Raw genomic sequence first — 25,248 nt, forward strand, 5'->3', positions numbered from 1 at the left:
ATGGATAATATTTTTTAAAAGGTTTATATCTAGATTCATTAGTGAGTTTTATTTCACATTCTAAATTAGCCGTAGGGCGTATTAAAACATGAATGCATTAGAAAGGAATATCCAACTTTAGTCTTGTCGGTAAAATAGGATACTAAATTTTGCAAATCTTTATACAAAATAAGATTTTTTTTACGGTATATAAGTCAGATAATGCATATTTTAAGGTTTTTCTTGTCGTAGAACACACCTCGGGGTGTTCTACTACAAGAAAAACCTTAAAATATGCATTATCTATAACGTATTTAAATATGAACGTTGTACTTGATTGAATTATAAACATTTTGTAGTATCTGCATACTTTTCACCAAACGATTATTTCATACGATAAGATTATATATTAAAAAAAATCATGATAATGAATGATTTCTAAATCGGTAGAAATATCAAATGTATATTCAAATAACATTCTATAAAATATCCTACCATCAAAGAGGGTTAACACTTTTGGTAATAAAAGCTACTAATAACACTGTGTAGACACAATATTTATTGAAACGTCGATGAACATGGCAAATGTGCATTGATTTATGATTTCTTTGTCAACAAATGTTATTGATGTCGATCGAGAGGGCGCTTTATTTAGGATCTTTCGTAAGATCATTATTAGTATTTTAAGTATAGTATGTGTCTTTCTCTCAAGTTCCTGGGCGTCATTTTGCATGTAGACTTACGAGGGCTGTCTGACTTAAGATTTTTAATTTCATGTAGGTTATCCAAAATACGTGTCCACGTCCGATTGTAAAGTGGGTCGTCTATTATGCCGATCAGGATGTATAATTACGCAGGCACATCCGGTCGAAATGCAGACGATAACACCGACGTGTTTTTGCGTTAAAGAACAGCTGTAAGCATTTTTGCGTGTTGCCTGGTTAAATGGAGTAACTTTAAAATTTCAATGCATATTTAAAATAGGTTCTTGATAAACATCAGTACAAAGATGTTGTGTGTTAACAATGAGACCACTATCTACCAGAAAGCAAAAAAAAACAACGTTGTAGTAAACAACTATAAGAAACCATGCAGTCTTAAAATTAAACAAAACCTATACCACATAGTAATCAGATGCATGTTCAACGCTTGAATATACAAGCAGTACTATAAACTAATTTTTTTGTATATGATAAATTGAACATGATTATATATTCTTGCATTTCAGTTGATAAAATTTAGAATTTCGCATAATGAAGTCACCACTAAAGAAATATTACAGAAGATATTTTTGGGAAAGATTTGTTAAAAAGCCATAAAAACAGTGAATTAATATTGACCGTAAAGTTAACACCCGGTCCTTGATGTAATGAACAAAAATGAAGAAATTCTAGGCTGATTATTTAAATCTTAAAGGATTTTACAACTATAAAAATTAGTCTACATATTCATAACACTACAGTACATGTATACGAAGTTTGCCTTTATTTTTATAAATACCAGTACTAGAGCAAGCGCACATTGAATCAATGCGTCCACCTTTTTTTATTAAACAAAAACAGACATGGTTGTCGTTTATTGGAGTGGTTCATCTCGTTTCTCGTTTCGGTTCTTTATATAGCTTAGACGGTTGCAATGGTTATAAACTAGTCATTTGTGGAGCTTTGTATAACAAAGTAGTCTGTGTGAGCCAATGCTCCTTCTTAACTTGAAGACCGTACTTTGACCTATAATGGTTAACTTTTACAAATTATGACCTGGATGGAAAGATGTCTCAATCGAACTCATACTGCATCTTCTTATATCTATAAACAATGGAATGTATAGCAGACTTGAAAGCCAGATAAATATGTTTACTACAAACAAACACGATATACAGAAATATTACGCTTCAAAAGAGGTGGCTAGGTATGATTATAAGACACTAGCACTATACATCAATATGCGTATCTGATTTTTAAATAAGTTATATCACACACTCAGCTTAAATATACATTTTCGTTCAGTATCACATGAGAGTGCATTGTAATCATTATCCATATGAAAAAGATTGTCATCTACTAACCAGGCAAAATATGTATCTGAGAGGTTGGAATACATTGTAAAGATAGAAATAATAAGAAATTTCAAACGATCATACATTTTTGTACAAAGCTTTTAACAATTTTTTCATAACATGAAAGATCTGTAAATAAATACAACTAGCAATGTTAGCAATGTTACAATGCATGCTGAATGTTGAAGCCGTTTGTCCACTGGATGGCCTGCTTAATGGTGTTCGTCATTTAAAACAATATCGGCACGCTCACATGACTCGATATGCCTTAATTGCTTAGCTTGTTGTATGACTTTTGTCTCCAGAATAGATATGTTTACCAGTCATGGTAATGCCATGTAGCGTGTTTTAACGAAAGACGATTCAACATTACACGCATGTTTTTTTCCCCTTATTCAAATGCATCAAAATGTCTTTATGTACAAGTAAAGGCTTAATAACATGACCTAAGCTACTTTGCTTGTTCTCCTTCAATGACAATACTTTTCCGAATTTTTCTCATAGGGTTCCAATGTGGTTCAAAATTATTTTTTTTGTAATACAAGAAAAAAGCACCCCAAAAATTATATAATCTTAGCCTTTGTACTTATTCAGCCACATAGACACAACTATTGATACAAATCTGTATTCTTATTTACAAAACTTAAGAAAATGCATATTAAATTCAATGTGAAAAACCCAACATTTCATGTGAATTGGGAAAATAAGAAAAGAAAGCGTTCAATGATTTTTAGAGGTGAACATTTCTATGTGATGCGTATAATAAATAATAAAAAGGATTGTAAAAGCTTTGTATGTTCTATCAATCTTAAATATATGAAAACTTCTTAAGTATTTTTTTTTTGGTTGTTCGACTATTTTTTTTATGAAAGTTTACTATTGGTGATATATATATACGAAATGTAATATACTTTGGCAGACGGTAAGATTAAATAAAATGTAACATTATTTTAAAAATCGTCAGATTCACCCAATTTAAATGTTCATATTTAATTAAAGTTTGATGTCAAATAAAAGCTGATACTTCAATCTGTCATCTGATACAAATCTTTGTATGATGTCGTCATTTGGAAATTCATAACTAGCGTTTCTGTGAAAAGAAAAAAAAAAAAATTCGAAATTCACACCTCAACGCGATTTTACCAAAAATGCATCTCGGGTAGAAAAACATGTGTCTCTCTTTTGTTGTTGTGTATACTTGTTTTTCTCATTGACTTACATGTATAAGCCACAATATTTATTATATTGATTTTGATAATAAGAATTCATATGAATGAAGACAACAAAACATTACCGCTGTTCAATAGTCTTTTATGGATTAAGCGAAAACAAATCCATGTCATAAACCAAAGCCGAGGGAAACATATCAACTGTCAATGGGAAAAAAACGGAACAAAAGAAACACAGAACTTACACAAATACAAACGCCAAAAAACATTGTAACAGACTATTTTCTAACAACTTCAAGTACTGTATTTTTGATTTGTACATGCGTTTTGAGAAAAAAATGATTGGTTGAACCTAGTTTTATCATAAAACTAACAATGGGCTTGGCTAGATATTATTTTACTGTTAGTTTTCAAATATTTTTTCTTTCTTTATACTAGTTCCATCAGTACGTCTTTCTGTTATTCCTATTTAACATGTTTAATGAGTGAAAAGGGCTGTTCGGTCTACAAACATTAATGATAACTTCAGTAAACACAGAAGTGTGGACTACTGGGCCGATATGCCTTTCGGAAGATATTTTTATTCGTAGTTTCATCGATTCAGTGGTTGTTAATTAACTCATTATAGAAACAAGGATTAATCTACAAATAACTCGTCAGTAACGCTGAATTCAAAACATGTTAAATGACAAATAAAGAACGAATTTTAAAAAAGCATTGATGAACCAAAGTTTTTAAAGATGTTTTTTTTTCTTTCCCAAAAATAGACAATAATAGTGCATCTACTTGGCATTCCAAAGATAAAAAGATTAGGTTTAGAAACGAGAAAATGCGAGGCTCTGCCGCTTATTTCCCCATTTCAGGTCGACTCCTTATATCGTTAATATATCAAGTCAATGTACTATCATTGTCTTTATACTGCAATCTACAAAAAAAATAAGTTTAATGTGTAAATGTTATTTATTTGTTTTAAATATATTGGGAGAATCTTCCATTCGTTGTATACATTGAAAAGAAAAACAGGTAGAATGAATAATTAAATATAGCTCTGGCTCTATTTCGGGGTTCGAAAATCCTAAGTAGTTTGCAGTAATCGAGGTTTGTCTCAGTTAATATTTAATTATGAACATCTAAATTCGTGATAGACACCAGAATTAGGGGTTGGTATGCCGTACCCGCTGTTCATCTAAAACACACCTCATTAGTGACAGCGAAATTAAAAAAAAAACGATAAAGGGGACAAATAAACTACGAAGATAACTAGTATTGGCGTCTCACCGTTCGCAAGGTTTTGACAAATATAGCTAAGGTACAGCTGTGGTCTGTATTACTGGCATGGAAAATCCATTTACTTTGTAAAGTACAAGGTTTGCTAACAGTTTTTCTCTAGTTCTGACACAATAAATGATATTCCATGTCTGCAAATGAAACAGTATACATGTAATGAATACCGAACTCCAACGTAAATTTTTAAAACGTCAATTAAAACTTAAAGAAAATCATACGTGATCAATAAACCGATTGAGTTGAGAACAAATGTCAATATCGTTGGTCTTGCAGGAAAACAAATGCAGACATGCAAAATAGTTGTCTTCCATTGAAAATAAATCCTACTAATTAAATTAATCTAACAACATTTTGAGGTTGGTGTTAGATCGACAACGACGGTGATAAAAAAGATATCGTACCTAGTATATTTAGTATACACTCTTTAACCTTTAATAAGACAGAACTGGACTTCCGTCACAACTGCCTGATTCGTTTATGTTTTGCTAATAAAACCATGATATTAACAGACTCGAAGTAGCAGCTGCACGCTCTTAAATATCGTTTGAATTGGAAATCATTTGTCCATACGTGGATGAAGATGGTAAACTGCTGCCAAGGTTGGGAACACATACTGAGTCAAGATACGTTGTGTTTATTTATTTTTTCCAAATCATGATTGGTCCTCATATAACTATTTTTTATGCTTATCATATTTTCTGTTTAGAAAAATCAGTATCTGACTTACTTGAGACTGTTGAACATAGAACGTAGACTTAACAGCGAAATGTGAAACCCATAGATTTTATCTTTAAGTGTATTTATCGTGAAACAATTCTTCAATCTGCCCAAGTCTGAGCAATACAGATTTGAATAAGCCCTTTATAATATTGCAGGGAGAAAAACGTAAACATGCTGCATTCAGACAATATCACTTCATAAAGCCGTCTTTATGTCCTTCCGATATTGATACAGGCAGGCAAAATTTGTTGACCATCTATGACCAGTTCAATATTTAGTGACAACGCAATGTCAATAGAATTTAATTCGATAACGCAACTTCATTTGCGAGGCATGTTTATGTTTGCAACGTCAACTTCTAATCAAATTCGCCAAATAACATGGTAGATAGTTTTATCCCTTCAACTATTCCCATTAACTGAAATGCCAAAGAATCGACTTCAAAACCAATTTAGATTCTCTAAAGCACACTGCATTATCACACTGTAAGAAATCAGAAGATATAACAAAGAAATTAAAACACACCCAACCAAATGTATTGAACTTTTTGACTATAGTTTTTTTTTTGTTACAGGCGTTAATTGCTTTTGACGCCGATAATGGGAAAACAAGGGTTACAGTACATACTACATGTTTTTACAATAAAACGAACGTTATAAATTTAACGTTCAAACAAGAAGTAATGCATGGATTTTTTGTCCATACATGTGTTTATAACATGCATATTAGAAAATAAAAACAAACATAAAATCTAGTGTTGCGTTTCTTATGTCGGTCCTTATATAAATTTCAAAATTTGATTCGTATCGTTTGTCATAGATTATAAAATTGAGGTCAACATCGAGGTTAATATTTTTTATGAGATAGAGGAAGCTGTATGAAAGAAACCAAGTCATATGAAAGTAATAAAAGGTTGGACAAAAGATGTTGGTTTCATAGGAATGTCAATAGCCGCCGAGTTTGAAACTTCTGTTTTTACAATTATGTTGTCAATGAGAAACGTCAATTCTTTAGTTAGTACATGTAGCATGCATAGTTATCGGGCTTAGTATCCAAATGTATATAAATGCATAGTAGATTATTTGTTTAAAAGGCTTACAACTTTTCATATTGCATAGTGGTATAAATATTTGTGAATCGACTGCCTTAATAGAAGGAACTTCCTTTGAGTTCTAAATAAATCACATAACATCGATGCCACTTCACTAATTATAGGTGTCATAGTAAATCATCTGTCATTGCAGAACATAACAAAATAACTTACAACTCCTGCATAGAACACTGCCAATACCGTATTGTATTTCATTTACGTCCCGATACGCATAGAATATTTTATTATTCAAGGGTAAATTCGTAATACTGTTGCATCTACGCAACTAATGATAGCCGTGATAACCCTGTTAGCTATCGTTTGGTTTCTTAAAATGTCCTAAATATAAACATTTAAACAGTAAAATCTGTCTCATAGGGGTCTAAATCAGTTGCATAGCAAACACATCGAACATTGAAATCATTAGCAGCACTTGTAGCAATCTTTGAACATACAGAGGTTGTTAGCAAGGTTTGGTTTAGTTCAATCATAAATATATTTGTTTAATAAAAGTGTCCCTATATTGAAGACAATAATTCCAAAAATATTCTGTCGACATAATACATCACAGTACGTATTTGAAGATCTGGCCTTGTTGCCGCATGCGCTGTTTTGTTTTATCTTTGTGTATTGTTGTTTCAATAACTTTTACAACCAACTGATCGAACAATGGTATTTAGCTCCGGAACGGTATATGCGGTAACTCCTGTAAAACAATTGAGACCATATTTTAAATATATTTGCAGATCATGTTTGCTATTTGCGATCCTCCCATCATTAAATGAAAAAAAATCACAAAAGAGCATATATATCTTACGTAATTCAACATTTGATATGTTATACTGTCTTACATTTGTATTTATTTGTTTATATGTCATTTTATATGTCATTTTATTCTGCTATCACCTTAGTTGAACAAATGTAAACAGAAACGCATACTAATTAACATAACAATGCGTTGTACATTTGTTGAGAAAGCATACATATGAAGTATTTTGCAATGGTATCAGCAGCAGTCCAGTTTATCATTAAAACATGTTAATCTAATAAAAAGCCACATGCTCAGATTTCTGTTTTTGGTTCATAATAGCTATATATTTTAAAACATTACTGTTCGATAGGTCTAGATACAAGTCACCCTGTTTTAAACATTATGTGTATTTGCATGTCGAGTGATGAATACAGAGCAAAAGCTGTGTACATTGTGTACATTGTCGTGAAGTTAGCAGCCGGTTGGTTATTCGATATTCCATAGTCAATATTCAACCAGCTGCTAGCAGTCGGTTCAATATTCCACATTTTTTTGAAAAAAAAACCAAATACTTGATAACATTAAAAGCATGATTTTCATAGTTAAGGGGACTGATAAGATACGTAGGCACTTTAAGCTGTCGTAAATTATCGTGGTCCTCGAATATAAACCCTTTTCTAAGTTTACATACATGTATTTGTCTTTATGTAATATAGATTTTTATCAATGAATAAATCGACTTCAAAGATGTACTTTTATATATGATATTTCTGAAAACAAAAAGAAAAAATCGATATAACTCTATAACCATCTAAACATACAAATAGAAATATTTATGGAAAATATAAATTCAAGTAAATATATATAAAGGATTTCCCAGAATAATGTCATCTTCGATATCTATGGAGGGCTTATATTGTCATTTTCCAGCTAAAATTGTGAAAATTTTAGGACAAAGGGCACCGGGCGTTGCTGAGAGTCCCCTGATCTTTCAATCTGTCTAATACTTTGTAGACTTTTCGTTAATAGGTAGATACAAACATGGCTAAAAGGAATTTGCAAGTGTACCCAAATTCCTTTAGTCTAATTGTATGGACATTGAGATAATAGGGGGTCACACCGTCACTTATGAGGTCTCAGGTAGGTTTTCGCTCTTTATTTTGAATATCCAACTGGCACTTTGGGCCCTCCGTAAATATAGAAGACAGGAAGTGTATCCAAATTCCTTTTCGTCACGTTTGTATCTACATATTAACTAACTTTCTGCTTAATATAATGCAGATTAAGAATCATTTGGGCTCTTACCATTGCCCTATACCCTTTGTCCTGAAATTTTGACATTTTTAACTGAAAAGTGACAATCAAAGACTTCCGTAGACTTCGAAGATGACATTATTCTGGGAAATCCTTTTGATACAATCTTTATATATACAGAGTCTATGAATTCTTCGAATGTTATGGACATTGAGATAATAGGGGTTCTCACCGTCACTTAAGCGGGATCAAGTAGGTTTTCACTATATATTGGTTTTTTTTTTGCCTTCCATATATATTTTTATTTGTAATGTAAAATTTTTCTAGAGTTATCGTTTTTTTGTTTTTGTTTCCAGAAATAATAGATATAAAATTTGATGTCGTTTTATTGACAAAATTCTATAATATATATATAAAGACAAATATGCAACTTACATTGGTGAGGGTTTATATTCGAGGACAAGGAGAGTTTAAGACAACATTCCTACGTATATTTTCGCTCCTTTCAGCAATGCAAACCATGCTTTCAATGTTAGCAAATATTATATTTTTTATGATTTTCAACCAAATTTGAATATCGAACCGACTGCTAGCAGCTGGATGGATATTGAATATCGTATATCGAATAACGAACCAGCTGCTAACTTCACATCCATGTCAGTACAACCAGTCTTAATCCTGTTCTACGTTGATGCAAGTCTTTGTTTTTTTCTTTAATAGATAATTGATATTTCAACATCGGGTTACTACTGTTGCCTTTATTATTCAACATTGAAAACTTACTGTGATCCTTAAGTTTAGACAGAACAATGTATCGTAAAAAAATGTTGAAATACAACAGAAAAAGACAACAAAAATCGACAAACACTGCCAAACAAACTCATGAGTAGGAACAAACACAACCATACCATATAGCAAGTGAATGGATTCAATATGTTTGCTTTTAATCAATTGGTATTTTACAAGGGTTGCCCGTGTTACTTTCTCCGTCACCAAGGCGGGAGCAATAAAAACATAAAAACACTCCAGTACGTACATGCATATGTTGCCTGAAGCATATTTAAGGAAAATTTGATGTAGCTTTATAGAATAATTCCAGCTGGTATTTGTATTGTATATCTTGACCGTAGTTGATTTAATCTTTCAATTCATGAACTTTTGCAATATAGTTTAGCAGTGCTACCTTGAAAAAAGTTTCTTTATTAATGCATCTTTTTTCTTGAGTTTTTTAAACAGCATGACAATATAATGTAGAATAATGTTTTAGTTCACCTTAAAAGATCAATATACAGATATGTCTTCACAACTCCATCTGTATGGTGTGTGTATATCATAACTTGCCCATATATAAATCTGTCAGTCAAAGATGATAGGAACTTGATATAACATTTTATAGAACTGTTTTAAAAATTTAGAAATTGAGAATGTGTCAAAGAGACAACAATCCTACCATAGAACAGACAACAGCAGAAGGTCACCAATAGTTCTTCAATGCAGCGAAAAACTCCCGCACTCGGAGGCGTCCTTCTACTGGCCCCTTAACAAATATAGATACTATTTCAGTGATAATGGACGACATCATGAACTCTAAAATATACACAAGAAACTAATATTAAAAATAATACAAGACAAACAAAAGCCAGAATCTCCTGACTTGGGAAGGGCGCAAAAATGCATCGGGGTTAAACATGTTTTTGAGATCTTCATCATGTTAATATACTACAAATTCTTTAATCATAAAAATAGTATATGTACATGATGAAGATCTCAAAAACATGTTTAACCCAGAACTTTTAAGTCAACTTTCTCTGTCCTTAACTGGTCTATATCGATCAATAAGAATTGTGCGATCACAAAAGTTGTACAATGAGTGTCATTCCAGATTTGTCTTTGAATCATTGGAAACTAAATAGTACAGAACACTGTTAATTGAATCATGTGAAATACACTGAAAAGTGATGTAGTTGATCTTAATTATTATCTTTGCTTGATGATTTAAATTTGATTGTATTGAATTACTTATGTAAACAATTGATACATCAATCCATACAATTGAGAATGGAAATGGGGAATGTGTCAAAGAGACAACAACCCAACCAAATAAAAAAACAACAGCAGAAGGTCACCAACAGGTCTTCAATGTAGCGAGAAATTCCCGCACCGATAGGCGTCCTTCAGCTGGCCCTTAAACTAATATATACTAGTACAGTGATAATGAACGCCATACTAATATCCAAATTGTACCCAAGAAACTAAAATTAAAATAATACAAGACTAACAAAGACCAGAGGCTCCTGACTTGGGACAGGCGCAAACATGCGGCGGGGTTAAACATGTTTGTGAGATCTCAACCCTCCCCTATACCTCTAACCAATGTAGAAAAGTAAACGCATAAAAATACGCACATTAAAATTCAGTTCAAGAGAAGTCCGAGTCTGATGTCAGAATCGGTAACCAAAGAAAATAAACAAAATGACAATAATACATAAATAACAACAGACTACTAGCAGTTAAATGACATGCCAGCTCCAAACTTCAATTAAACTGACTGAAAGATTATGATTTCATCATATGAACATCAGGCACAATCCTTCCCGTTAGGGGTTTAGTATCATACTATCATAACATATATGAGAAGAACATAACCCGTGTCATGCCAACAACTGTAGAATAAATGTGTTTAGTTCCGATGCAAAGACCTAATCAGTGACTCAATATTAACGCCAAAATATGCAATCTTTAATGACTTGACAACAGTATCGTAATTATATCCCTTCTTAATAAGTTTATTCAAAGGTTTTGTAAGTTTCTGAGGTGAATACTGACACCTTTGTGCTTTATAAAGAAGATTTCCATAACAAATTGGATGCGAAATACCTGAACGTATTAGAAGTCTGCATGTTGAGCTATATTTACGAATGATGTCTTTATACCGATGATAAAATTTAGTAAATGTTTTACCTAGTTTGTGATATCGAAAACCCTGGTGTAATAATTTTTCAGTAACACATAAATTTCTTTCGATAAAATCTAAAACATGCATACCATTTACAATGACAACTGTTGGCAACTCACTATACAGTTTCAAATGTTTATGTGTAGTCCCTGTTTAAAGAAAAAATGTGAATTGTCCAGTTTTTTGTAACGCATCTTCTAAATTGAGACGTTTGCTAACTAAATAAGTGTTTCGTATATCTAAGTTTCTATTCGTTTTGGTATACAATTTGAATAATAAGGACGCTGAAACAGAAAGTTAAAAAAAAAAATACTAATCCTTTTAACCAATTTTTATTTTTCTACTTAATTTACGTTGTCAAATACTTGTTATTTTTCCTTACCATATATACTCTGCATGTAAATACATATTAATATGAGTGTAGTAGTCAGTCGAGAACCAGCTTAATGAACCCATATATATATCCAAGCTAATGTGGTCTTCAATGTACAGATGGAGAATTATTTACATCTAGCAAAGAAATCGATAAAGATGGTGCTTGTGATCCTCCTGAAGGTCTCCAGTGAATTGGCTCTTGGTCTGTACTGTAAACCTAACTTTAGATAACTAGGCCGACCATTCATGCAAAAATTTGTAAAGAAAACAATTAAATAAATTAAAAGATATATTTGGGAGACATGCATGAAGCAAAGTGGAATAATTGAAATATTTTAATAAAAGTTTAATTGTTTGTACACGTGTCTATTTTGAAAAGATAATAGTTTGAATATTGAGGGAATATGAAATGCGTTTTGTTGCTCTTTATCAATTGTATAGCCGTATTCCAGGTGACAATGTTAACTTGTATAATGAATCATATGACAAAGAAATGTGCGTTTTTTTTTCAAATATTACTTAAGATCATTGCAAGAAAATGGTTAACAAAGTACAATAAAACAAATATAATTACTACTTAATACTAAAGCTCTCTCTTTCAATATACATTTATGTATATGTATAAGTGTTGTTACAAACTAAATGATTAAATATGATTAACGTACAGTAAAGTAAAGTAACAAAACAAACCAGCAAAAAACAATAATTACGTTAAGCAAAGTAAATACTTTCATATGTATGATGATTATTTGAAAGCTATTAAATCGTATACCTCTCCGTTATAATTAATTCTATTAAAAAGCTCGTATAGGAATTAAAGCTTGTATGCGTCAGTATACATACATAGTTAGGTAAATATTAAATAACCATAGTATCACTATACTACAATTTATTTTAAAAAAAAACTATATATATATAAAAGCATTGTACTGACATCATTATTTAGATAATTCAATTTTCATAACAAATAAATATAGAATATATCTAAAACAGTAGAAAAGGAGGAGAAAAAAGTTCTAAAATAATTGGTTCAGTGTGTTGATCAGTGAATTCAAAATTTTATATAAAATTGGTTAAAGTCATAAGAAACGAGTGACCGGTGAAAAATAATGTTCTTCCAATTCTCAAACCAATGCATACAAACATCATAAACCTAGTCTTCTGTGCTCGAATTTATCATTTTTTTCGTGTAAACTTCGTATAATTGTCAATTTTTTTTCAATCGGTCAGTGTTGTTGTGAAAATATGGCAGGTAATTAAAGTTCGTGTTTTGAAGCCGAAGTTTAACGATTGTCACCTGTTTGTCAACAATTGACGAAAAATAAACAAAAAAGCGTGGCAATTGAGCACGTGTTTAACATGTAATTTCAGATAATAGTTTATTTTAAGGACATCCATGCGTATTGTGGTCACCGGATTTTTACGAGATGGGTCACACTGAGGTCACCTTGCATACGGAAAATATATCGGGGGAATTGCTTGCTGGAAGGAAGCAATTCAAATAAAGTAAACTTCTTCTAAATATGAATAAATTAAAGAATTTTCTTCAGAAAAAAGTATATGTACATAAGTTTTACAATGAAAACTATCGATTGAGTTATAAAAAACATATGCATTATTTTTTTTGGATTTGAGGTTTCTTATGACTTTAATATAATGAAAAAATACAAAATGACTAAATACCAGCGAAGTGAGTAAGAAAACAGTCTATCCAGGAAAGCTAGGATATTTATGTACAAACCTACACAAACACTCAGATCTTAATGACACCAAACAAAATCGTAAAAACGCGAGATGCAATACCGTGAAAACACTTTGTGGTAAACTGTCTATCATCAAATGACTTCGGTAAGTTTGATGTCGAAGTACAGTCTTAACAGACCATTTTATTGGGTATGTTTAATATTCCTTCCGTATTACTTTTAGGCTACGGATGTTTGAAATGATAATTAACATTTTTTTAGCAGAAATGAAGTTAAATAGAGGCCAAAACAATTATCCTAAAAAAGTAAATTCGATAATGAATGTGCAGTTGATTTGTTTCGTATAACTTAAATTGTGCTCCTACTACTAGCAATGAAAAAGAAATATTTTTAACAGCAATCGTTTTTTAGCCTTTTTACGCTTAAGGGCATACGATACAGTTACAGGAGAGGTATTGACGTTGTTAACGTAAAATGTTATTTTAGCGACGTCAACCTATGACATATCGGGAAAAATGCATTTTTCGACTGATTTTTGTCATTCAAACTGATTTAATTTTAAAACGAGAGCATGGACCCCTATTTTTTAAAACGACATTGTGTTTCATTTTGCAGGGAGATTATGTCGACCAAATTTTATTAAACTGTAAATAGTTAGCATTGTCTCGGATTTTTTAAGAAACGTGAAATAAAAAAAGTGGCATTCCTTCAATGTTTTTTAAAATGTTTCAAACAAGCGAGTTAATTATTGATACTTACTCGAATAACAGTTAGAACTACATTCTTTTTTTTCTGCGGAATGCTCTTCGCAAAATCGTCCTCCATATAAAGGTGCCGGATTTTTGCAATCTCTTGTTCGAAATTGTTGAATTCCACAGAAGCAGCCGCTCCATTGAGACCATGTACTCCAGCCACCATTAACTAGAAGAACAATAGATAATAGTGTGTGTATTTACACATTAATTATACATCTGGCCCTTGTTAGTCTTGTATGTTTTTTTTTTGTTTAATTTAGGTCATTTATTTGATGCCGAGTGTAGTGCGACGTCCGTTATTTCTTGGTCGGGTTGTTGTTTCTTTGACATATTTTTCTCCTAAATTTCAATATCATGTAAACATTTATCAAATGTTATTAGCGATTCTATATAAAAAAAAAACATTTTATATATTACTGAGAATTTATTTCTGCAATTAATTAATAAATGTTCTTGCTTTCAAGTATTTTTATGAACTGCTACATTTCAACTTGAATTACGGCTTCATTTCTCCAAACCTTCTCCAGTTGGTTTTATTTTTGAAAATTATTAATAATTAAAGAATTTTTTTAACAGTTGTAACTTTTGCATGTTGAGTACAGTAATGGTTTTTGTGTGTTGATCTAATTGGACATAATACTTCAAATTATTCAAAAAATCATGACAAGTCATTTATTATATATCAAAACTAACAGATTTATAGAAAAAAAACGTTTAGTGTCTTTAAATATCAGCTGTATTTGTACAAGGATGAAAAACATGTGTAAAGCGAGCTTTTATGTTCAGTGGGCTATGACTCTTTTTTTTATTTAAAATCCTTTGAGGTCCGCGTAGTGCATTGTAATATTAAAATCACACATTCAACTGAAAAGTTCGCAGAAAAGAATCTCGCATGGTTAATCATAATACATCGCATAAAGTAAATAATTATTTATTATAACAAAACATATAACAGCTAATGTCAACAGTAAATATAAATCACAAAACATCCTTCTTTTAAAACAAAACTGAATGATTCGTCCTACACTTCAGAATTTTGAACCAAACTTGACAATCACTGAATAGGTTAAGAGTTATGAATGGCAATAAAAGTATAATTTTATTGCTGTATGGAGTGTTATCGGGTCAAATGGGTAGGCTCAAGACGAGTGGCTAAAATATTCGGAAACAACACATGAGCAATGAAACATAATATATAAGGAAACACTGACATGAACAATGAACAATTTAGGCAATGAATTTTGGAAACTGATATAAAAAAAAGTGTAATATTAAAGTATTATTATACTTCATGTTAAAATGCCATACTTTGATTGGCTAATACGAGGGTGTTAATTTACTCTATCACATGGCTGAGCGGGTGACAATTTTTTGGAATGTCAACCTCTCGGCTAGACCTATCAAAAATTGGCACTTTAAACGACAATGAATTGAATGTACATCAAGATATTTTATAGACAATGCTTAAAGTTCTTTACAACGAAGCGTGGAACGACTTGGACTTATTTCTTTTACAATTTTTGAAAAAAAACGTATTTCACTTGTTAATATTTTTACTTTAAAACCTATAAATCATTATGTGTTATGCTTATTGTTGATATATTACGCATTCGTTCACCATCCATTGGTTTCAACAGGAGATGTGCATTTCATCATGTTCATTGTGATGTATATTTCTCAGCCAGATATGAGGCCTTTTGAAAGGGATATTTACCCAAAATTTATATAAAATAAATAACAATAACAAAATAACAACAATTGAAAATAACTTTTTTCTTGATAGCAGAGCTTTTTTCCCGTTTCGAGCCGAATCCTTGTATCGTTGATATATCAAGTCAATGCACTACTATTGTCTATTTACTTCACTTCTGATGATTTTTCAAATACCCGTTACGCTATTAAGTACGTGACAGAACAGACGCGTAGCTCCCTATACGCTAACACGCAGTTGCGTGCACATCGATTCGGCAAGCAAACAATTTATAGATTAAATGTTAAAGGAAACACTTATGTTGTCACTTTCTTAATAAATGAAATATCATCAAATAATGGCATTTGGTTTGAAAATAAAAGTTTTATTGGAGATTATGACAAAATCGGACAGTAACTTGTATCTTTTACAAGATTTGAATTTGTAATACTCAGTCTAAGACATGTAGTTTTTGGAGCACATTTTACAGTGTACGGTTCATCAGTTTGGAATGTGATGTACCAATCGGCATTATAATTATAAGAACCCTTCGATATCGTGGAAAATATGCCGAGGCGATGTGGTCGACAATCACACTGCAAACACGCCAAAACAGTATTGGAAAGTCTCATTATTTTTAGCGTTCATAAACCATATGATAAGGGAACTGGAGAGTGGAGTCGCTTCTAGTATTATCAGAAAATCGCTTCTTTCCGCAATATCTGCTTCATCGTGTTGTAAGAAATATAACAAACGAACAAATCTCAACATTGTCTGAGACATACGAAACTGACCTGGCATGTAATTTTGACGAATTCCAATCGGGAGGTCGCTCGATGCCGAACACGTACGCTGGTTTATAACAGTTCGCGAGTGCTACCATGGAGATCTATCAGTGTACTACGTATGTTGAAAACAAATGTACGACCAACAATGAACAACGGCAGGTACTAGCATTATTGCATATTCATCTGAGTTTCAGTGTGAATATTGACAATTAAAGTAATAGAGAAGTTTGTTTCTGCCCAGACCCGAAAAGCAGATTTTGGACGATTTTGAGTAAATTCTGTTTCACAAAAATGTGTTGTTTAAGTATTACTCAGAATATTTATTAATAGTTTTACATTCATAATTTTTTTATAAGTCCTATCTACATATAGCTCCTCTTTTAACCGTCCTATGACCGACAACCGAAAAAAACAACATTTTTTTGCATAAAAGGGTCCAAAAAATGTTTCGCCTCACTCCGCACGCCGGTAGTTCCTTGCACATCGTTTCTTTCTAGATACAGATGGGTGCGGTCCTAACCTTGACAAAAGTTAACTTAGAGTTAACTTGTTGACTGCTTTCTAAGTTAACTTGAGAATTTTTAAGCAGTCAAGCAAGTTAACTTCGTCGTTGGTGGACCAGACCTACGGTCTGCTTTTTTAGGACTGCTGCAGACCTATCGACAAGTCTGCTCCAGACCAGACCTGTGGACAAGTCTGCTTTTGACCAGTCCTCCCCAGACCAGACCTGTGGACAAGTCTGCTTTTGACCAGTCCTCCCCAGACCAGACCTGTGGACAAGTCTGCTTTTGACCAGTCCTGAGGACAGGTCTGCCTCAGACCAGACCTGTGGACAGGTCTGCTCCTGACAAGACCTGTGGACAGGTCTGCTTTTGACCAGACCTGTGGACAAGTCTGCTATTAACCAGACCTGAGGATAGGTCTGCTTATGACAGATTATCGTTATAAGAGTTTTCATATCAGACTTGAGCTTCCATTAAAATATGTAAACAACTTTCGCATTGTTTTTCCACAGATATCATTTATTATTTACTCGCTAGACTCTACTAGATATTATACAACTGCTCTCTTTTATTTGATATACATGTATTCTTATATAAATAAAAAATGGCTATACGATCACACAGAGTTTGTTTTATTAGAAGGCGGATAGAAAGGTTATCCAACGCATCGGAACAATATTCTTATATCACGGGATATCGGCAACATTGTCTACGTTACTTCGTTCCCCGTTGTTTGCCTGTCCCTTCCTAAATTTTACTTTATGCATAAATTTATACTTGCATGGATATTTCATTGATATTCAACTTGTTTGCATTGGATTTTCTATTCTATTTCAAGCAGAATATTCTAACAGAAATTGTTAAATGTCCGTAAGCATACGGTGTGGTAAAACTATCAACAATCTCGTCAAATTCGTCAGATTTATCGAGAGATTTGTCATTGCCGATATTTATATGGGACGTCCTAAAATTATACTCAATGCGCACTTTAATGAAATAGTTGCCACTTGACGTTTAACTATAAACAAAATCAATCAACCGACATAATAGATTCCAAGAAGAGAACCTCGTATACTTTTTTTTATTAAATCATTGTAAATAGTACAAAGGAATTCAGACATGTCAGTGTTGGTACACACTTTGATGATGTGGCATAATAGTTTTGTTTTACACGCATACCATCATGAACTCCTATATATGATGTGACTGTTATTATGAATAAAGAGATGCAATTCTGACATTCTAAATTTATTCAGAATATTTTTTGCATTAATAGTTTTCCAATATTATTGATTACGTGTACATTTACGGTCCTACTAAAATGTGAACAAGAGCGCCAGGAGAAGACATTAAGGCGCTCGGTACAATGGTATGCGGGTATATAGATTTGCAAATAAAAGTGCACATATGATCAGTTTTGGTCAAATAGTTTGTTTTCCAAGTCAGCATGAGGTATTAAAACTACTGACATTTTGTTACGTATCAATATTTTGAATAAAAGGAGGACACGCTGGTATCCTAAATTTATGCGAACAAAAATTTGTTGTTATTAAATTGCAATATTGCTGTCCATTGTCATGATTATATTATACATTGATTCCTGACATAAAAAATATGGCTGATTAATACTATGCGGGTACGTCATGGTGTATATAGATTTACAAATGAAAGTGCACATATGGTCAGTTTTGGTAATGCGGTCAAAGAATTTTGTTGTACAAGTCAGCTGGAGGTTTCAAACTACTGAAATTTTGTAACGTATCAATATTTTGAATAAAATAAGGACATGCTGGTATCCTAAATTTATGCAAACAAAAATTTGTTTTTATTATATTGCAAGATTGCTGTCCATTGTCATGATTGTATTATACATTAAATCCTGACATAAAAAAATGACTGATTTACTGTCTGGGTATATAGATTTTCAAATTAAAGTGCACATATGGTCAGTTTTGGTGGATGCGGTCAAATAATTTTGTTGTACAAGTCAGCTGGAGGTATCAAAACTACTGAAATGTTGTTGCATATCAATATTTTGAATAAAATGAGGACAGGATGGTATCCTAAATTTATGCTAACAAAATTTTTTTGTTATTATATTGCAATATCGCTGTCCATTGTCATGATTGTATTATACATTAAATCCTGACATTAAAAATAAGGCTGATTTACTATGCAGGTATATAGATTTACAATTTAAAGTTCACATATGGTCAGTTTCGGTAATGCGGTCAAATAATTTTGTTGTACAAGTCAGCTGGAGGTATCAAAACTACTGAAATTTTATTACGTATCAATATTTTGAATAAAATGAGGACATGCTGGTATTCTAAATTTATGCGAACCAAAATTTTTTGTAATTTTATTGCAATTTTACTGTCCATTGTCATGATTGTATTATACATTGAATCCTGACATAAAAAATATGGCTGATTTACTATGCGGGTATATAGATACAAATTAAAGTGCATAAATGGTCAGTTTTGGTGGATGCGGTCAAAAAATTTTGTTGCACAAGTCAACTGGAGGCATCAAAACTACTAAAATTGTGTTACGTATCAGTATTTTAAGTAAAACGAGTACTTGCTGGCACCCTTAATTTAGGCGAACCAAAATTTGTTGTTTTTATATTGCAATATTGCTGTCCATTGTCATGATTGTATTATACATTGAATCCTGACATTAAAAATAAGGCTGATTTACTATGCGGGTATATAGATTTACAATTTAAAGTTCACATATGGTCAGTTTTGGTAATGCGGTCAAATAATTTTGTTGTACAATATTAAGTCAGCTGGAGGTATGAAAACTACTGAAATTTTGTTACGTATCAATATTTTGAATAAAATGAGGACATGCTGGTATCCTAAATTTATGCGAACTAAAATTTGTTGTTATTATATTGCAATATTGCTGTCAATTGTCATGATTGTATTATACATTGATTCTGGCATAAAAAATATGGCTGATTAACTATGTGGGTATATAGATTTACAAATTAAAGTGCATAAATGGTCAGTTTTGGTGGATGCGGTCAAATAATTGTGTTGTACAAGTCAACTGGAGGTATCAAAACTACTGAAATTTTGTTACGTATCAGTATTTTAAGTAAAAGGAGGACATGCTGGCACCCTTAATTTAGGCGAACAAAAATTTGTTGTTATTATATTGCAATATTGCTGTCCATTGTAATGATTGTATTATACATTGAATCCTGACATTAAAAATAAGGCTGATTTACTATGCTGGTATATAGATTTACAATTCAAAGCTCACATATGGTCAGTTTTGGTGGATGCGGTCAAACAATTTTGTTGTACAAGTCAGCTGGAGGTATGAAAACTACTGAAATTTTGTTACGTATCAATATTTTGAATAAAATGACGACATGCTGGTATCCTAACTTTATGCAAACAAAAATTTGTTGTTATTATATTGAAATTTTGCTGTCCATTGTCATGATTGTATTTTACATTGATTCTGGCATAAAAAATATGGCTGATTAACTATGCGGGTATATAGATTTACAAATTAAAGTGCATATATGGTCAGTTTTGGTGGATGCGGTCAAATAATTTTGTTGTACAAGTCAACTGGAGGCATCAAAACTAATAAAATGTTGTTACGTATCAGTATTTTAAGTAAAACGAGTACTTGCTGGCACCCTTAATTTAGGCGAACAAAAATGTGTTGTTATTATATTGCAATATTGCTGTCCATTGTCATGATTGTTTTATACGTTGAATCCTGACATTAAAAATAAGGCTGATTTACTATGCTGGTATATAGATTTACAATTTAAAGTTCACATATGGTCAGTGTTGGTATTGTGGTCAAATAATTTTGTTGTACACGTCAGCTGGAGGTATCAAAACTACTGAAATTTTGTTATGTATCAATATTTTGAATAAAATGAGGACATGTTGGTATCCTAAATTTATGCGAACAAAACTTTTTTGTTATTATATTACAATTTTGCTGTCCATTTTCATGATTGTATTATACATTGAATCCTGACATAAAAAAATATGGCTGATTTACTATGCGGGTATATAGATTTACAAATTAAAGTGCATATATGGTCAGTTTTGGTGGATGCGGTCAAATTATTTTGTTGTACAGGTCAACTGGAGGCATCAAAACTACTGAAATTTTGTTATGTATCAGTATTTTGAGTAAAAAGAGGACATGCTGGCACCCTTAATTTAGGCGAGCAAAAATTTGCAGTCATTAATTAAATGAATTAAACTATTGCTGATTGTGGCTGCATAGTTCAAGGATGTATAACTAACAAGGACGTATATACACCTAACATCAAATATACTTCTTTTCAAAAATATACATAATATGATTGATTTTGATCTCGGAATATATATATATTCAGTGCCTGTTATCATTGTAACCGAGATCGTTTTTATAATTGATAGATTGTCAGATCACAGATAAATTTGTGTTACGTTCTGTGCGTACTTATTTTCAAATGTTTGTATTTAATCCTGTTCATAAAACGGAAGTATTAATTTTCAAATTACTTTATTTTCGATGTTTATACTACGAAAAAAAGATATTATTTTTTTTTTAAATCAACGAAGAGCGGTCCTGGTTACAAGTTAACTTAGTGTAGAGCAGACCAGTCAAAAGTAAACTTGGGAACAGGTCTGGTTTTGATCGGATTTGTCCAAGCAGAAGTTAACTTGTGGCAGGACCGGTTTCCAAGTTAACTTATGTTAACTTTATGACAGGACTGGTTCCGATGTTAACTAATGTTAACTTATGACAGAACTGGTTTGAAGTAAACTTATATCAATAGCGGACCTGTTTCCAAGTTAACTTTTTGGCAGACATAAAAACAGTCCTAGGACCAAGTCCGCTTTTCAAGTTAACTAGATTTTGGTCCTAGGACTGGTCAGAGCAGTCCTATATTCGGTCACAGGTTAACTTTGACCAGTCCAAATGACTGGTTATCAAGTTAACTTACTGTACAGGTTAGGAGTGCACCCATCTGTACGCCCCTGGACTACATAGAAAATACTTTAGAATACAACTCATCTGTTAAAGAAAATGATGATAGGACATTCAGTATAATAAATTAAATATCACATAGCTGAGAGTGATTGAGCTGATCTGTAACCCTTGAAAAAACATTGGCTTCACCGCGGTTGACAATGTTTTCCCTGCTCTATCACCCTCTCAGCTATGTGTTATTTATATATTATCACATATTTGTTACGGATACGCAATAACCTCAAAATTGCCTGGAGCAAAAAAGAGTATATTGGTTATATATACACCTTATCGCTAATCCCAGCTGAACCGACCGCTTGAACTTTTGACGCATACAACAATCACTTTTCCATTATTACGTCAACATTTTACGGGAACATGTGTGATATCCAGTAATGGCGGACAAATAGCGATAAGGTCTATCGTCTATTGTGCCCTGATTCCAAATAACGTGACGTCATTGCGTCCTTAACGACAATGGCGAACAATGACGGTGCTCGTTTCATCGCATTTGAGGAGGACGATAAGGCAGACTGTGTTAACAAATGCCATATTCCGAAATAAGTGGAAATGTGACAATAAATTTCTATGGAGTAAATGATAAAATCTAAATTTGAAAATGTGATATGACTTTTTTGAAAATTTTGAAAATTTACCTCTCATGTTTCATTAAATTGTTATAATTGAACTTTTTTTCCCTCTTTTCTGCAAAACTTAAATAAGTGATAAATAGCTTAAAGAAAATAACATGTATTTTCTTATTGGCCCTGGTATCATCCCTCGACCCAAAATCGACCCTCGGGATGATACCAGGGCTAATATAGAAAAGGGCATGCTATAATCTATACATATTGATTTCATCAAAGAATGGTCTCATATATCATGTGGATTCTGTTTAGGTTGTCATGAATGACACTAACTTGTATCTACATTGGTAAGCAGTATATAAATCAGAGATAAACGTCGTAATGTAACTAAACATCAGTAAGTAAAATATGTTGGGATGCTAGAATTTAAAGAATAAAGAAAGAATAATGAGTAAGATAAATAAAATGTAGAGAAAAGTAACAGACAATTTAAAGAATACAGAAATAAACAACACCCCAATCGGGGCCTTCATGGTATACACGAAAATCTGGATGGAGACACAGAATATAGAATAATAGATAAGGACAGTAGGAGGTGATGCATTACTAAAAAAGATAGAAAAAATAATAACTGTTTAAGAATAAAGACATGAAAAACCCTGGGTGTTGAAACAGTAACGGATTGCTATATACTCATATTGGTAATAAATGCTAAAAGTTTACATGCGGACAACTGCAGTTTCCCTCTGCATTTATGTAGAAAGGAACTAAACGGAATAAAATGAATTAAAACTTAAGATAACCAAATGTAGCTGCATTCGCTCCTTTCCATTTACTTCTTTAGACTGATTTGTAAACAAAAGATGATTTAGTAATAGAAGAACAGAATCAATTGGATGATGCTGACGATTTAGGGTTAAACGTTCAGTGACAAATATCATGTGCATATGAGAACGACAACACGTTATATGTACCCCGTGTTGTATTTGAAAGACACTTCCGGACGGATTTGAGAACGTTCTTCTTTGAACAGACACAAAATTTAAGGCTGAAGAAAACGTTAATGATAGATCCATGCATATTCCAGCAGGCAATCCATATCACGATATATTGAAGTGACACACCCTTTAATAAAATGCAAAGGAAGCAAAAAAAAAATGCTCTTACTAGAAGGATACTGTTGCAGCGTATTGTCATTTTTTTTTTACTCAAGAGCATCTAATTCTTAACTTTTTCAAAGGGAAAATATAAGGAAGCACAACTATTGTCATGGCTAAATAACTCTTAACTGGCACAATTTCAATTGTCCAACCCATTAACAGACTTTATTACCACAATGTTCACAAAAACGTGGTATTACTCACGTTATATTACAATTATGAAATATTTACTAATGTCAATTTATATTTATGAACCAAAGTACGATTTTGTGTCCTGTAAATGATATCTAAAATTGTTTGTTTCGCCTTTTATTACAAAAATTTCTAAGCGTATAAGCATAAATACTAAATACTTGCGCGACGCCTTTTAGTTTTACTGAAAACTGAGTAGACTATGAATTGTTTTTACAGTTGGAAAATGTTGTTTTATAGATACCATTTTGTCAGACACTTTTCTTTTTTTACTTGATTCTTTAATGTACCTAACATCTGTATATTTAATAAATTTTAACATTTAAATTGTGCGTTTTACTCTTAACAGACATATAACCAACACGATTAACACACCAACCGCCCAAATAGCCGCATACTCAATATAGATTAACCGACCTATCTCTCGGTTAGCCTAGTGTCGGCCGTGGGAAGGAAGACGCTGAAAGTGATGAAATAAGTGTTAATGAAAATTTGAATTGCATTTTCAGAAGGTTCATATTTTATTTAAATATACCTAAAAATTTAAATACATGATAATTGTAGTATCTGTTCAAGCCACTTATAGGACTGTAAAGGTTATATCAAAGGTTTTGATGACCACCAGTTTATACTTCTCTATCTACCGGTCAAAGGGAGTCATTAGTCTGGATTACGGAATATATCATGTATATTGACAGGTTATTTTTCAGATGAAAAGGGAAAACACTCACATTTTGCACCTAAACATTTCCTTTTTATTGCTTTATTCCGAGACGAACAAGACGGAAAACAGATCACGGTTTTTAAGTTAGAGGATAACTATTTTAGTTGACAAAGAAAACAATATCATTTCGTGGGGTATAATTTTATTGAAAATAGTCGAAAAAAGACTACACTATGAGTTGTTTATTTTAAATTACAATAGAGACTTATTTGAATTTGAAGCTGTATGGACATCCATTGATTGTATTACTGTTGCAATATCTGTTTAAAGTCTATCTCGTTAATTAATTTAAATAGAAGGAATAAACTCACAGAAGGGTGGTGTATAATAATATTAAATTTATAAACTTAAATTGATATCAAGCGATAGCCATTACTAAGTCGAATTAAACCTTAGATACTTGTTTCTTTTGAATCAATATCGAAAGGGTCTTGTCTTTGTTTGAAATAAATTATGTCTATAGGTTAACCTCATCATAAACGTTCATGTAAAAACTTGCCTGCAG

The 25,248-nt window shown here is 32.1% G+C and overlaps 1 long non-coding RNA gene across 1 annotated transcript; it reads right to left on the bottom strand.

The window, feature by feature from the left end:
- Positions 1 to 6,706: 6,706 nt before the first annotated feature.
- LOC134690988 (uncharacterized) lies at positions 6,707 to 11,868 on the bottom strand. The gene is made up of 3 exons (XR_010102072.1): positions 11,645 to 11,868; positions 9,757 to 9,893; positions 6,707 to 7,007 (listed from the first exon to the last, which is right to left on the bottom strand). It is a non-coding gene; the product is annotated as an uncharacterized LOC134690988 (long non-coding RNA).
- Between the last annotated feature and the right edge of the window lie 13,380 nt (positions 11,869 to 25,248).

Source organism: Mytilus trossulus, chromosome 11 (genome assembly GCF_036588685.1).
Source record: "Mytilus trossulus isolate FHL-02 chromosome 11, PNRI_Mtr1.1.1.hap1, whole genome shotgun sequence".
NCBI classification, from domain to species: domain Eukaryota; kingdom Metazoa; phylum Mollusca; class Bivalvia; order Mytilida; family Mytilidae; genus Mytilus; species Mytilus trossulus.